This window comes from Larus michahellis, chromosome 10, assembly GCF_964199755.1.
Source record: "Larus michahellis chromosome 10, bLarMic1.1, whole genome shotgun sequence".
NCBI classification, from domain to species: Eukaryota; Metazoa; Chordata; class Aves; order Charadriiformes; family Laridae; genus Larus; species Larus michahellis.
Window position 1 is genome coordinate 19,364,806 of NC_133905.1, and position 13,006 is coordinate 19,377,811.

General features: G+C 37.9%; 1 protein-coding gene across 23 annotated transcripts in view; it reads left to right on the top strand.

Annotated features, from left to right (window-relative positions):
- DOCK3 (dedicator of cytokinesis 3) overlaps window positions 1-13,006 on the top strand; it is a 220,321-nt gene that overhangs the window by 98,334 nt on the left and 108,981 nt on the right. The window lies entirely within an intron of this gene.

Below are 13,006 nucleotides of genomic sequence, written 5' to 3' on the forward strand. Positions count from 1 at the left end.
GGCATCCGTCCTTCAATAATTTTACTGTTAAATTAAATCTATTTTTTTTTCTCCAGACCTTTATTTTTTCTTTGTCATCAGTATAAGAGAAACATCCAGATTGAAATACTAGAATTTCTTCCTCTGATTATCATTTAAAATAATTTTATTTGTAAAATAAAATACTCATTTTTTTAAGGAGAAGACAAAGAAAAAGAGTGATGGAATTAAAATCATTCATGAGAGCTTAATTGTGGGAGCATGAAGCACTGCAATGAGGGGAATGTAGGGAAGGCACAGTAACAGTGTAGTAATCATTTGGGTGGTTATTAACTTGCACTGATTAGCATTTCACACCTTTTGGTTTTTTACTTCATACTAAATTGTGCCTTTGGGCTTTATCTAAATTGTGCTGTATAACTGTAACCTTACACAATGAGCACATACCATGTTGTTGTTATATTTATTCTTATTACTTAAGTGACAACAGTACATACGACTGGAGATATGGTGCGCTCGGACTTTCAGATATGAGGGCAGGATATAATTTGCTCCCGAGAGATGTTTGCTGTAATGTAAGATGCCTGTCCAAAACTGTGAAATACTGTGTGTACCAGCGTATACTTCATTCTTTTATACTATAGATTGATTTACTGATATGTGTTAAACCATTTGCACGCTAATGTAAGGAAAATTCTCATATGAAAAACAATTAGAAGGTATGGAATAAACAAAAGGAATAACAAAATACATATTTTTATAAGCCAATCATCTGCCTTGGTCCCTCCCTCTCTTTCCCTAAAATAAACCCAAAGATATATATATTAACATAAATGGTGTGCGGTCTCTGTTGTATAGTAGACAAGATTGAATTTTTATAAAGATCCCATCTGCTCTTAGAATTAATCTGTTAGATAGAAGTTTTTTCTACTATATTATATCAGCTGGTAGTTTCCTAGCAGCATCATGCTGGAAGCTGATCTTGGTTACGGATTGCAACTAGGAAAAGGTATGTTGGCAGAATCTTTTCCCCCCAAAGATTCTATCTTAAAATTCCAAATTTCACACTGTTCTGCTTTGCCTAGGACAATAAGACACGGGGGAGAAGCATCTGTCTGCTCTGAAGCAATATCCTTTAAAAAAAAAGCTTTATCCTTCAATGGTTAATTTATAACTAATACTGTTTCGGTGCATTATAGAGATAGTCCTTGTTCCTTTAAAAAAAAAAATCTTTTTAAGTTCATGAAGCAGCTTCCTTGCCTCATTCTTTTCTCTTGCTTCTTTGGTTCTTACCTCAGAGTATGTGGAGGTATTAACAAGGTTAACGTCTAGCCCTTTATAAAGCAGCTCATTGTGGTTTGTTGAGATGCCTTTTCACATTCTTTTCCTTCTCACTGAGGGATAAAATTGTAATCCGTCCTTTCTCAGCAGATGGCTAGGTAAAACATGTGCAGAAATGTGAGAAAACAGAGACCCACAATGATTTTAAAATATTAGATGTGTAGAAGTGTATCTTCTACCCAGCTACCAATTTTCAGTACAGAGCTAGGAAATTGGTAATTTTGAAATGAATTTCTGTGTTAAAATTGAAAAGCAGTAGGCAAAATGAGAGAAAACACAACCTTGCTCTTTAATGCTATTGCTAATAGGTGATACGGAAAGATGGTTTTTATGAAAATATTCTGAATTTGTGGGTGGATGTCAGGGAGACTGTGAGTAGCACAGTGTCTCACATCTTCTGTCTTAAGAATTTAGTGCCATTGACAAAGCAGCTCTCGGGAGAGAAATGTGATTTGGAAACATAATTATGGACTAAAAAATGCTGTGAATCTGTATCGTGATAGTTGGATTTAGCTATTCCGAAGTCATCTAACAAAATCATCTGTTCCTTTTTTTTCAAGGCTGAATGAAAAAAATTTAAGTGGCGATGTTTTGTTGTTAGTACTGCTCTGCAGTCGTCCATGGGTGGTAACTGCAGAAGTAATGTAGATAATGATTTCCCATTTGTAACTCATCCCGTGAGTTTGATTTGACCTCTGTGTGCGCGCGTTAGAAAAGGGAGACTTTTCTCAAGCTGCGGCTCACTTGTACAGTCTTGTCCTATTTCAGTATTTCTAAACTTCCATTACTGCTCCTAAGTGTAATTGAATTGATATGAGTTCGCAACACTGCCTGGGGGTGAGGGGGGCTGTAAAAAGAAGGTCTTTGTGACTGTGTTTAGATTCAAGTAGAACAAAATTCACCACTTAGAAACACTGGACTTAGAAATGATGGACTTGTAGGGTAATTGATTTTCACTTTTTCCATAGTAGGAGTTTTCTCTGGCACAGTAGCCCTGTTTCAGATGTCAGAATACAAATCTGTATACCAAGTTGCTGAAGGTAACCTTGACAAATTTGACAGGAATCTTCATCTCTTTGTGTATTTATTGATGACACTTAGCTCCATTGTCCTTCTCGTCATTTAGTCATATTTTCTTGACTTTAACTGTCAATAGGAATATCTATCAGCTGCTCAAAAATGTTAGAACAGTGTAGCTAAAATTACATCATGTTTACACATTTCTTCTTGAATAATTTTCTTGTAACACTTCCTAATGCAGACAATTATAATCTTCTGGAACTTTCGTTTTAAACACTAAGCAAACTTCTGGAAAAGCGATAGCAAATTTTCCACAAGTTCTGTCTGAGTGACGGGTTTGAGCCCTCTCAAAGCACTGACAGCAGGATGAGCATGGTACAGAGCAACTCCACATGCTCCAAACCAGAGCAGTAGAAACTCTACGCATTCTAGAAATCAGATGCTGCTTGGGTAGAGGGGGAGGCTTAGTAGCTGAGAATGGCAAAGGGAAAGATACGGACAGGTGAAAAATAAACAGGAAGATAAGCATTAATTAGGTCGGAAGAAGGGAAGACAGCATCCCTGGGTAGATGAATATGGTGGAAGTTGAATAGCTGAAAAAGAAATGAAGTTAGTTAGTGTGGGAAGATCCACATTAAAAGCTGTGGCAAAACAGTCTAACTGCATTCTCTCCCAGAGTATGGAACTGACCTTAAGATCCCTTTCTCTACATGGCTTCTCTCTTTAGGTTAATAGCTCTGGGACTGCTGTTACAATGTGTGTGTATTTATCCCCTGATAATTGCTTTAAAATATTATCGTGTTCCACTATTGCCAGTTGCTATGTGAGGAAGCAGAAAATTATATTTTAATTTAATTGTACAGTTACATGCTAAACTTTCCATTTGTTATGTTTTTAATAGCAGCCACCTTATAGTTATTTTAAAATAGAGAAGTTATCTCATTCACTGTTAGCATAATGATTTGTCTACTGGGAAAAAAAAGGCTTTGTATCATTCAGAATTACTTCTTCAATATTCAGGGAATTTTCCTAGGGATTAGGCCTACCAACTAATGAGGTTTTTCTTCTGCTTAGTCATGAAAAAAAATCGTTTAAATTTTACCTCTTTTTCTAGCAATCTGATCTGTTGGGATAGCTAGTCCTCCATCAGTTCCTCCTATGCTTTAGCCGATGGTATTTTTAATGTTTCAATAAAAGTACTTTTCTGACTCTTGTGCAATAGATAATCCATAGGAATAGTAACAAGGAGGATGTCAGTTCTTGATCATGCTCAAGACAAACTTCATTAAAAACATCATCCACTAAGCAAACATTAAGGAATATTCCTGTCCCCAGCAATGGCCCTTCTGGTCAGTCTAGTTAACAGGGAAAATCCGTGGGTCTCTGAAGTCTACTGCACACATAAGGCAGGGGGACAAAGACCCTTTCTGATACAACATATAACTTTTAGAAAGTACAATAAAATTACTAATATGAAGCTATTATAAAGCAGGAGCTTTTACAAAAATCAATCTTACCACCCTCACCAACTTCCTTCCCAAAAATTTTTTTTTTTGGACTGGGGATCACATATGACATAGCAATAGGCAGGGATACAGATTTTTCTGCAGCCGTATTTGGATTTTTTAGTTAACGGGAAGAAATCAATTAATTGTGGGTATTGGAAGTTCTTCTTTTTTTTTCTGCTCAGAAAACAAAAATGTATCGTGAACACATACAGCTAGAAGAGAATTTGCTATGGCGACTGGCGGGATGCAAGTATACATTGCTAAAATGTTAGGTGAACTACATAGCTCAGAGAAAGCAATTGCAAGTAATTTTCTGTCTGTAGGAAGGCCCAGTGTGATGAATACTACTCTTCATACTCCAGCTCTTTCTGTTGCAAAATTCACTGTCAAAAAACAGTTCTGCGTCTCTGAAATTGTCCTGTGCAAAGTCAAATAATGGGGATATGTGGTTTGTAGAGCAAGAATTATATCAGACAACTGCTGTGTTAGACCTCAGAACCAGTACCTTCTCCCAGGTTAGAGATGGTGAGAAAATAGTTATTCTATGAACTAAGTGTAATCCAAAATTAGAAGTCTTCCCTACAGTGATGGTTGAAGCATTTCCCACATAACCACCTGGCAGGATTGGTCTGGCTTTCTTTTCAGGAGTTAAAATCACACTATATGACTAACATCTCTTTTTTTGGAAATGGAACCTTTTTCTAGCTAATGGAGAGGATTTCTTTCAGGAATACAAATATGTACCTCTCATGATGTAAATAACAAAAAAATACTAATGACAGTGTCAAATGTTCAAGCGTGGCAGACTCATGAGAACCCAAGGAGAATGTAATTGGGGCTTAGCTACCTTTCTCCTGCAAGCTTTAATAATGTTTTTAGCATTATGGTGGTTTTTCATTGAATGTGGTAGAGAGAAATGACAGGTACTTATTTTCACTATTTTCTGTTTCTATGGAAACCCAGTGTTTGCAGTAACAGTTTTACTGTAAGCTCTGTAATCCTCCCCCGGGGCTTCTAGCCAATGTGGTAACTTAATAATTCATGAGCTTTAAGCCCGAATTTGCTGGGAAGCAAACTGCGTTGCTTGGAGCCGTTTTCTCAGAGCCAGATTCATTTCCCTCACAGATTTGGTGTTCTTTTCTCCAAGACGTCTTTATAAAATACGCTCCATAAACCAAAGCAGTGTACTTTTCTTCACTTGTTTTTGAAACTGGGGTTATTGCAGATCATCTGGATAAGGCAGCTCATGAAAGAACGACCCCCCTCCTCTGCCTCCTGGCCTGCCATAAAAAAAGAAAAGAAAGAAGGAAAAACCAAACACACACCATGAGCACTTGCCTGAAAAGGAAGATTTTAAATAGTGCATGAATCGTTGTTCAGACAATATGCAAACTGAAAGTTCAGCAGAGGTGATCGTTCTGTCTCAGGGGTTCGGGAGTGACCCCTGTCGATGATGGATTGCTCAAATACTGCTGTGCCATGGGATCTAGGATACGCTGGTGGGTTACATTATAAATGGGAATTCAGGCACGGCATCATTCTGTACATATGCTTTGACTTACTCTCGTGCTTAAACTGAGAAGTGAAGATTCACTCTGTGGAGCACTGGGAGATTTTATTATTAGGTCAGTCTTACAGCAGCTATTAAGGACTTAGGTTTGTTTTGTTTTTTTTCAAGAGGACGAGCAAAAATTAGCAACTCTAAAAGGTAAACCTGATTAACAGAAAATAAACTTGAAAAGCTTTTTACAGAGGATACTCCTAAATGGACTGCAAACAAATTGCCTTATCATCTTGGAGTTCTGCATCGCAAAGCACAATGCAGTATCTAAGTGCATTCTGAAATATTTTCCTAAAAAGGAAGCTTTCTTAGAAGTATTTGCGATCTTTCCCCAAAGCAGCCTTTACAAGGGACTTCAGCTCTTAGGAGGAGCCAACATTATTTACCATTTGATCATGACTTTACTTCTACATTTCTTCATGTACTTACGTAGGTGTCATGAACAGTTGTACTTCACTAGCAGCCCTTTCTCTTACTGCTTAAATCCTCTTTCAAGAAAGAAATCAACACAGTATTTATGACAGTGGGGAATGACTGAAATGTTGATATACATGTGTGCTTTCTTCATGAATATGAGACCATCTGGTTGAAATAGAAGTTCAAAAGTCCTGCTGTGAAACTTATTTCCTTTTGTGAAAGTTTCTACAGGGTGTTCTCAAAAGCATCGGGACACGATGCTGCCCCATAGTGACCCATTTTGTAATGTTTTTGCAGTTGACAAATGTGAGAAAGATTTTGACAAATTTGGCAAATGGAATGAAAATAAAATTCTGTGTTTTTCCTGATCATATGTGAAGTTAGTGTTGTTACTGTCTTGCAGGGTGCGGCAGAAATGGCAAGTCGGGGCAGTACAGCCAGGGCTTTCCCTCTGCCACCACACAGGCAATTGGAGAGCTGTGCTGGTTCAGTGCCCCCTCTGGTACAGGGGACAGTTTCCCAAGTTAATTCATGCAAATATTAGCTTGTGGAAACCGTAGGGTTTAGAGACTGGAGTTCAGTCACCTCATCCTCTCCCTCTCCCACCCTCCCACCAAACCCAGGAATCTCTTTTCATGGTGTTTCTCTGCTAACTTGTGAATGTTTTGAAACAAGCACCTTTTTTTTCAGCTTTAAGAAAATATGTTGGTCAAATACCAGCAATTCCTAAAGTAATTCTGTTCACCTGGTCAACATATTGTCCTTGTAGAGTTTGTACACACAGTGGTAGAAAGAATGCAGCATTACATGGCATTGATGAAGTAAACTGCCCAAAATGTGATGTGCACAGCAAGACTGCAATATTTTGAAGCCAAACGTTGGCAAGGTTTCTGTTGTCGTGGGGAATGACTAGCTTATTCTGAGGTCTGTCCTGGGTGACCCGGGCTTGCAGTGCGTAGAGTTTATTCTCAAGATTTGTCTGGGACAAAAAATGGGGCTTTTGCGGTACCATCTTAAAATGCTTCTGATATTCATATGCCAACTCAAATTTTATTCTAGAATTATTGTCAGGTGTATTAGTATTCATTAAAAGAAAAGACTTTTTTTTGAGAAATTAAAGAATATCACGCTTATCAACATTTCTTAAATGGTTGGACTGAGCGTGATGAAAGGACTTTCTACGTAGCTTATTCCTGCTACCCACCGTGACAGCATTTTCAGACTTTTGTTCACAAATTTTTATTTTGTGTGCAGGTAGGGATTTACTTGGTACTAGAAGAGTGAGAAAGAAACGTAGGGAGACACTGAAAGAAGATCAAAGACTAAAATAGAAGTTATTGTATGACTGTCTACATTACCATATGACTCTTTTCACTGCACTGGCACATATGTCATGGGACCAATATATATTTTAAAAATAACCTTTCTTCTTAGGAGTGATCAGTCAAATGCTAGATTCTGAAAACCCAGTTAAATACAGCTTTTGAGAAAGGACTGAGATGTTTGTAAAAATGTTGGGGTTTCTCAGTGTTCCCCCACTTGTTCTCTGGACATAAGAAGCACTGAGGAAAATAAGAAAAACAAGGGAACAAATTTGTACCTTTTCCCTTTTTGCGGCATATTGGAATGGAGAGGGTAAAAGAGGCATTTGTTTCTGGGAGAAATGGCTACAAAACCATTATTTAAGGCAAGGGAAAGGTACAAGATGTGAGGTTTCTGCTTAAGGGGATTGACGCCCTAATGCGTCACTGTCTCTGCTTCAGAAAACCGATCTCCTATACATTGTTAAAGAATTTTATTTTTTTTAAATCTGTGTTCTTTATCATCGGTTTCGAATTCAAACAGAAAAGTGATCTGTAGTCTCTTTACAGACTACCCTTGCTTTGGCTCTGTGCATCTATTAATGCTGTACCTACATTCATAAATTGATACACAGGCAGGATATTTGCCTCGCAACCCCACACTAATTAAACCCACCAATGAGTTAATACAAGGGAGCTCACTAATCCACTCCAAGCTCTTTGCCAGGCCTTTGTTGTCATCTTCGCATGTTATGCAAAAAAAGCCCCACAAACAAACAACCTCAGTAACAAAAACTCCCCACAGGCGTAACGCCACTCCTGCTCACCCAACAGTAAATTTCGTCCCTGTTTGCCCCTTCCTTCATGCTGAAAATGTACCGTCCCACACCATTGATTGCTTCCTTCCTTTTTGCAGAAACAGATATCAGTTCAGTATGGTCCTGCTTTTCAGACAGTTCAAGGAAGCCAAGAAGCGAGACACTGCGCTTCTTTCATTTTTCTTCCTTTCACGTAAAAGAACAAGCAGCTATTTGACTTTGCTTATCAGAGCAATGTTTCTTATATTTGAGTAGCTTTAGCACTTGCTAATCATGCGAGTGATTGTAAAACCTGACTTATCGCTGCACAAGAGGTGGTTTCACTATGATGCGAGTTAGCACAGGAGGAGATCGCGCAGTTAGAGTAATTGAAGATTGTTTATAGCATGTAGCAACAAGAGGAATAAATGAGCTTTTGTTTAAGATACTGCTACTGGTGTGGCGCATCTTAGGTCTGAACTCAGCAAGGTAAAATGTTAATCCTTTTCTCTGTGTTGGTGCATTTCTTATCTCCAATTTTATGCAAGAGAGAACTGGTTTCTGTGTATTTTCAGAATAGCTGAAAATTATTATTTTTATTTCTTTCTGACAGCAGTTTGATCAGCCAGTCAGATTGCATCAAGTGCTCAGTGCCTCCCCAAACATAATTTCCACCACTCATTTGGCAATTAATAACTACTGGGTTTTTAAGTTTTTCTTATGATGTATTTGAGTTGTGTTTTTTTTTTAACACAGTGGCATGTGTCTGTTTTCTTCAAGCAATTAGAGTATAGTCAGTTATAATAAGAATAGTGCTTAATGCATACTAACTAGGGCAATTATTTCCATATGGAGTTTACTGAGATTTGACATTTTGGTCTTACTAAACTGGACTTTAACGTTGTATAGATACTATGCATGCTCTTGGCTTTGTGCAGAAGATAAACTTGAGAAATAGACCCACTGAAGACTGAATTCCTTCAAAGGAAGTGGCTCCCAAAATAAGAAACTAAGTGACTGAATTCCCGTTAAGTTTCTTGACCCTAAACGGGTGTATCTGTCTAAAAAAGGAGCTATAATGATAGCTGAAGGCAATGGCTCTTCAGAACATCGAAAACAGGTTTCCTTTGACATAGGAATAGCTTTGCAATTGTAAAACAGGGAACATATGACTAACTAGTGCATAACATGGGTGAACAGTGTAAAAACGTTCATGTCGCATTCCAGGATATACTAACATTACCAGCATGAGTGAGACCTTAGTGGAATATTTAGACTGTAAACTGTTCTTGAACAGTGATACCAAAGATTAGAGAAATTCTGGAGATGAGAAACAAAAGTGTAAGTTTAGGAGAAATGAAAGGTGGAAGAACTTGAGGTGGCTTAGTCTTTTAAGGTTGCCTATTAGCACTGCTGTCTTTTCGTTCTCCTTGTCCTGTCGGTGGATCTCTCCTCTGACAGAATGCCTCTTCATCTTCCACGGTTCTCAAATGCTGCCATTGCCTCAAAGTCCCCTTAATTATTTAGTGGCACAAGCTCAAGAGGACTCAAGGGAGGACTGGAAATTAAAGGAAGGAATTTAAAGGTTGTTAGTGAGGGTAGTGCTGGAATAAGGGAACAATTGATGAATAGACAGGTGAAAAAGATGGTGGTCTGCTTCAGTTCTTGAAAAGCACTGGAATGCAGGGACAGGAGCCAGGTTTTCTCTGTGGCTATAACAAGAAAAAGGGTGAATTGCAAATTTTGAAAGATTTCCACTTGTTAATGGAGTAAAGCCTGGCAAGAGACTATCAAATGAACCTCCAGAATGTCTTTCTCTGGATGTTTTGAAAGCAGACTAAGCAATACAACGTTTGGTAATGAATCAAATATAAATAGGCATCTCGGCTCAAAGACTTGACAGTCCCTTCTCTGCCATTGTCAGAGGAACATCCTGCACAGGGTTCTGTGGCAGACAGTGTTGTATTCAACTTCAGTTATGAAAATGAAATGCTCATTAGTGCCAAGAGAATTTTTCAGAGAAAACCTATGTTGGAAATCCAAAAATATAAAACTTACTTAAAATATAATATGTAACATTATTCTTGAGATCAATGGAGGTAAAAGAGCAGTTAACATTATTTCTTGAAGAACTTCCATTTAATGAGTTTTAATTCTTAGATTCTTATGTTATATAATGGTACATATGGTACATATGTATATATTATAAATTACTATAAAGTTCATTCTCTAATAGTAAGTCTGTAAATGGCTAGTCAGAATTTTTTAAGCATGGCGGCCTGAATACTTTCCTGGGATCGGTATATCCAGGACTACTAAAGATGCTGCTGCTATTCTTGAGTTTCACTTTGTTGTAAGCTGATAGTACATATCAGCAGAGTATTACTGTGTGCTTTCTTTATTCTTCTATTTTTTCCCTAATTATCTGCTACCGGTCATTGTTGGAGACAGAATAGTAGGGTAAGATGGAGCTTTCATATGGAGGGCTGTTGTTACCATTTGTCTATTTTTGCCCTCAGCTCAGTTTATCTGTGGACCAGCATCTTCTGTTTCTGTAATATTGGATAGTAGTACGTATTTCTTCTATTTTTATCCCAGAATTTGAAAATAGTCAGCAGTACATTTTCAAATTTCTCTTTTCCCTTTCTGTAAATAGCATTTCGTCTTGCAGAAGAGCTTGGTGCTCTGCTAGTGGTTTGTTTTACTTTCAAAACATCAGTTGTCTTCCGAATTAAGAGAACCGGCCTGGATCTGACTATTGTAATGAAAGCGAGGATATTCCAGGTGTTTATTATATAGGGTACTTGCAGGGATTTGCAGGCAAATATGAGTGAGCCAGGTTTGATTTACACTTTGATTTTGGATGGACATCTTCACCAGTAAATATGTTTTTCCCCGCAGACGTGATTAATATTGCCCATAATCTTCAGCTGGCAGGCTGCTGCTTGCCTGGTTTCCTCCTGATCCTAGGCTGCGTGTATTAGCTTTCTGTTCATCTGTTGCACCCCTGTTTGGTGGCTGGATTACATTCCCAGCAGCACAAGTGAAAGAATAGTTTCCCAGAGATCTCGTTTGTGTAGCATTGATCCATTTTGTGCTCTTATCCTTAAAAATGGGACGTGGTTGCTGTGTGTAGGGCATAGTAATTGTTTTTCAGTTTACTAATAGAGGGTGTTGGCAAATTTACATTTAACAAATAAACTATAGTGTCTTAATTATTGTTGTTTCAAGTTCAGTTTTAAAGAGGACCAATGTTTATTTTATGGAAGTAATTTTGTAGCTCTGTAGGTCATGATAGTTTTTTGTTTTCTTTAAGGAATTTATTTTTCTTTGTGGAAGGAGATGTTTTACAAATTACACTAGTAGCAGAAATTAAATGTATGTTACATGCTAATCTTTCTAAATGAAAGATTTTTACAATTAAAATGATTCAAGGATTAAAATTAAATGGATTTATTAAAATTAAAGTCTCCCTAAGCAATGTTTTTGAAGGCATTGGAAATATTGATGTTTATTGCTGCGGCTTAGAAAGAACATGGCTGTGAGTTGATATCTCTTGAAATTACTACATATTTTTAATGATATAAAGCATGATTCCTGTTTGGAAATTGATGGTAAAGTTAGTTATTTTCTGCTTTGTTCCCTGTATTAACCAGATTTTACCTGTGGGCATCCCTGTAACTGTCCTGCCTGCTCCTCTCCTGCAATTCATTGAGTAGGGAGAGCTGAATGCCAGCAACTGTAACTGCTGCTGAACTGACACCCGCTTCGGTTTCTGTTAATATTTAGAGTTCTACAGGGTAACTGTTTGGGTAGTGCTGGAGGTCCTGTTTGTGTGGCCCTTTTGCAGGAGCAGCAAAGGACTGAGGCCAACAGCTGGGAGAAGCAACCGCTTTGGCCACCCTGCTTGTGTTGCTTGCTACTGCCTGTTCCACAGCCTCCATCAGTCACCAGAGAAATAACGGGCGAAAGACTGAGTTAATGATAAAGGTTAAGAATGTGTTTGATGTGTTTTTATTGAAAATAGGTCTTCATTTTTTGTGATTTGTGTATTAGGTAGATAGAGGTAAATATGAAGGCGTAATGTTGTTGTAATGTAACTGTTACTGTGATGTGCTGAAGTTGTAGTATGGTACTGCACTCCACTTAATACAGCGTAGAATTCTTACCAAAGGAATAGATTGTACCATATCATTAAAGTGTTTGCTAGAACATTCTTAACTTACTAACTGACATCTCGGAAAGTAGTTGTAGGTAAAGAATCATCAAATACCTGTTTCTTGTGTGTTTCTTTGGGGCATGTTAGCAGTCTCTGAGGTCACAAGCATCTGTTGCAAATTAATTATCGCTGAATGAGGTTGTGGGATACCTGGAGACTGGAGCAAAAGTGAGGAACAAGGAGAGTGGAACAGCCAGAGGGCATGGTCTGGATTGCTTAGCAAGATACACTGAAGCAAATGAACATGCAAAGGTGTAGAACAAGGTGTGTGAGTCATGCTTACAGAATTAGGGACCGTTCCACCAGGAGTAGCAATTCTGAAAATATATCTGTCATAATAATGGTCAGGTTGCTTCAGATGAACCTGCAGCGTAATGCTGCAGTAAAAAGGCCAATATGTGATGCTTGATAAATTACAGTTAGGATTAGTAGGGACTTGATTTCATATGTGTGAAATACACATGCGTGTATTTGTATTTACGGTGTAGGTGGTACCAGTACTAGACTGTTACAAACTTACATTTTTAGAACTGTTCATGAAATAGTGTTGAAAAATTGCACTATGGGTAAGTTCTATAAAACGATTCCAGCACTTCTTCTTGAATTTCTTAACAGTGTTAAATTGCTTACTTGTTTGGAGAGGTATTTGATTGCATAATATATTTAATGACTGATATCACTGCCCTGTAAGAAATTAGCTTTTCTAAAGGACTCTTTAACCTACAGAAGAAAGCGTAACAAAAAGCAGTGGCTAAGCACTGAAACCAGGCATTTCCAAGCTGATGTTAACCCATGCGGTTTAACCGTAGGGATGAATAGCCTTTTGGAGCAAACTACCAAAGGAAGCAGGACGTACTGTGTTT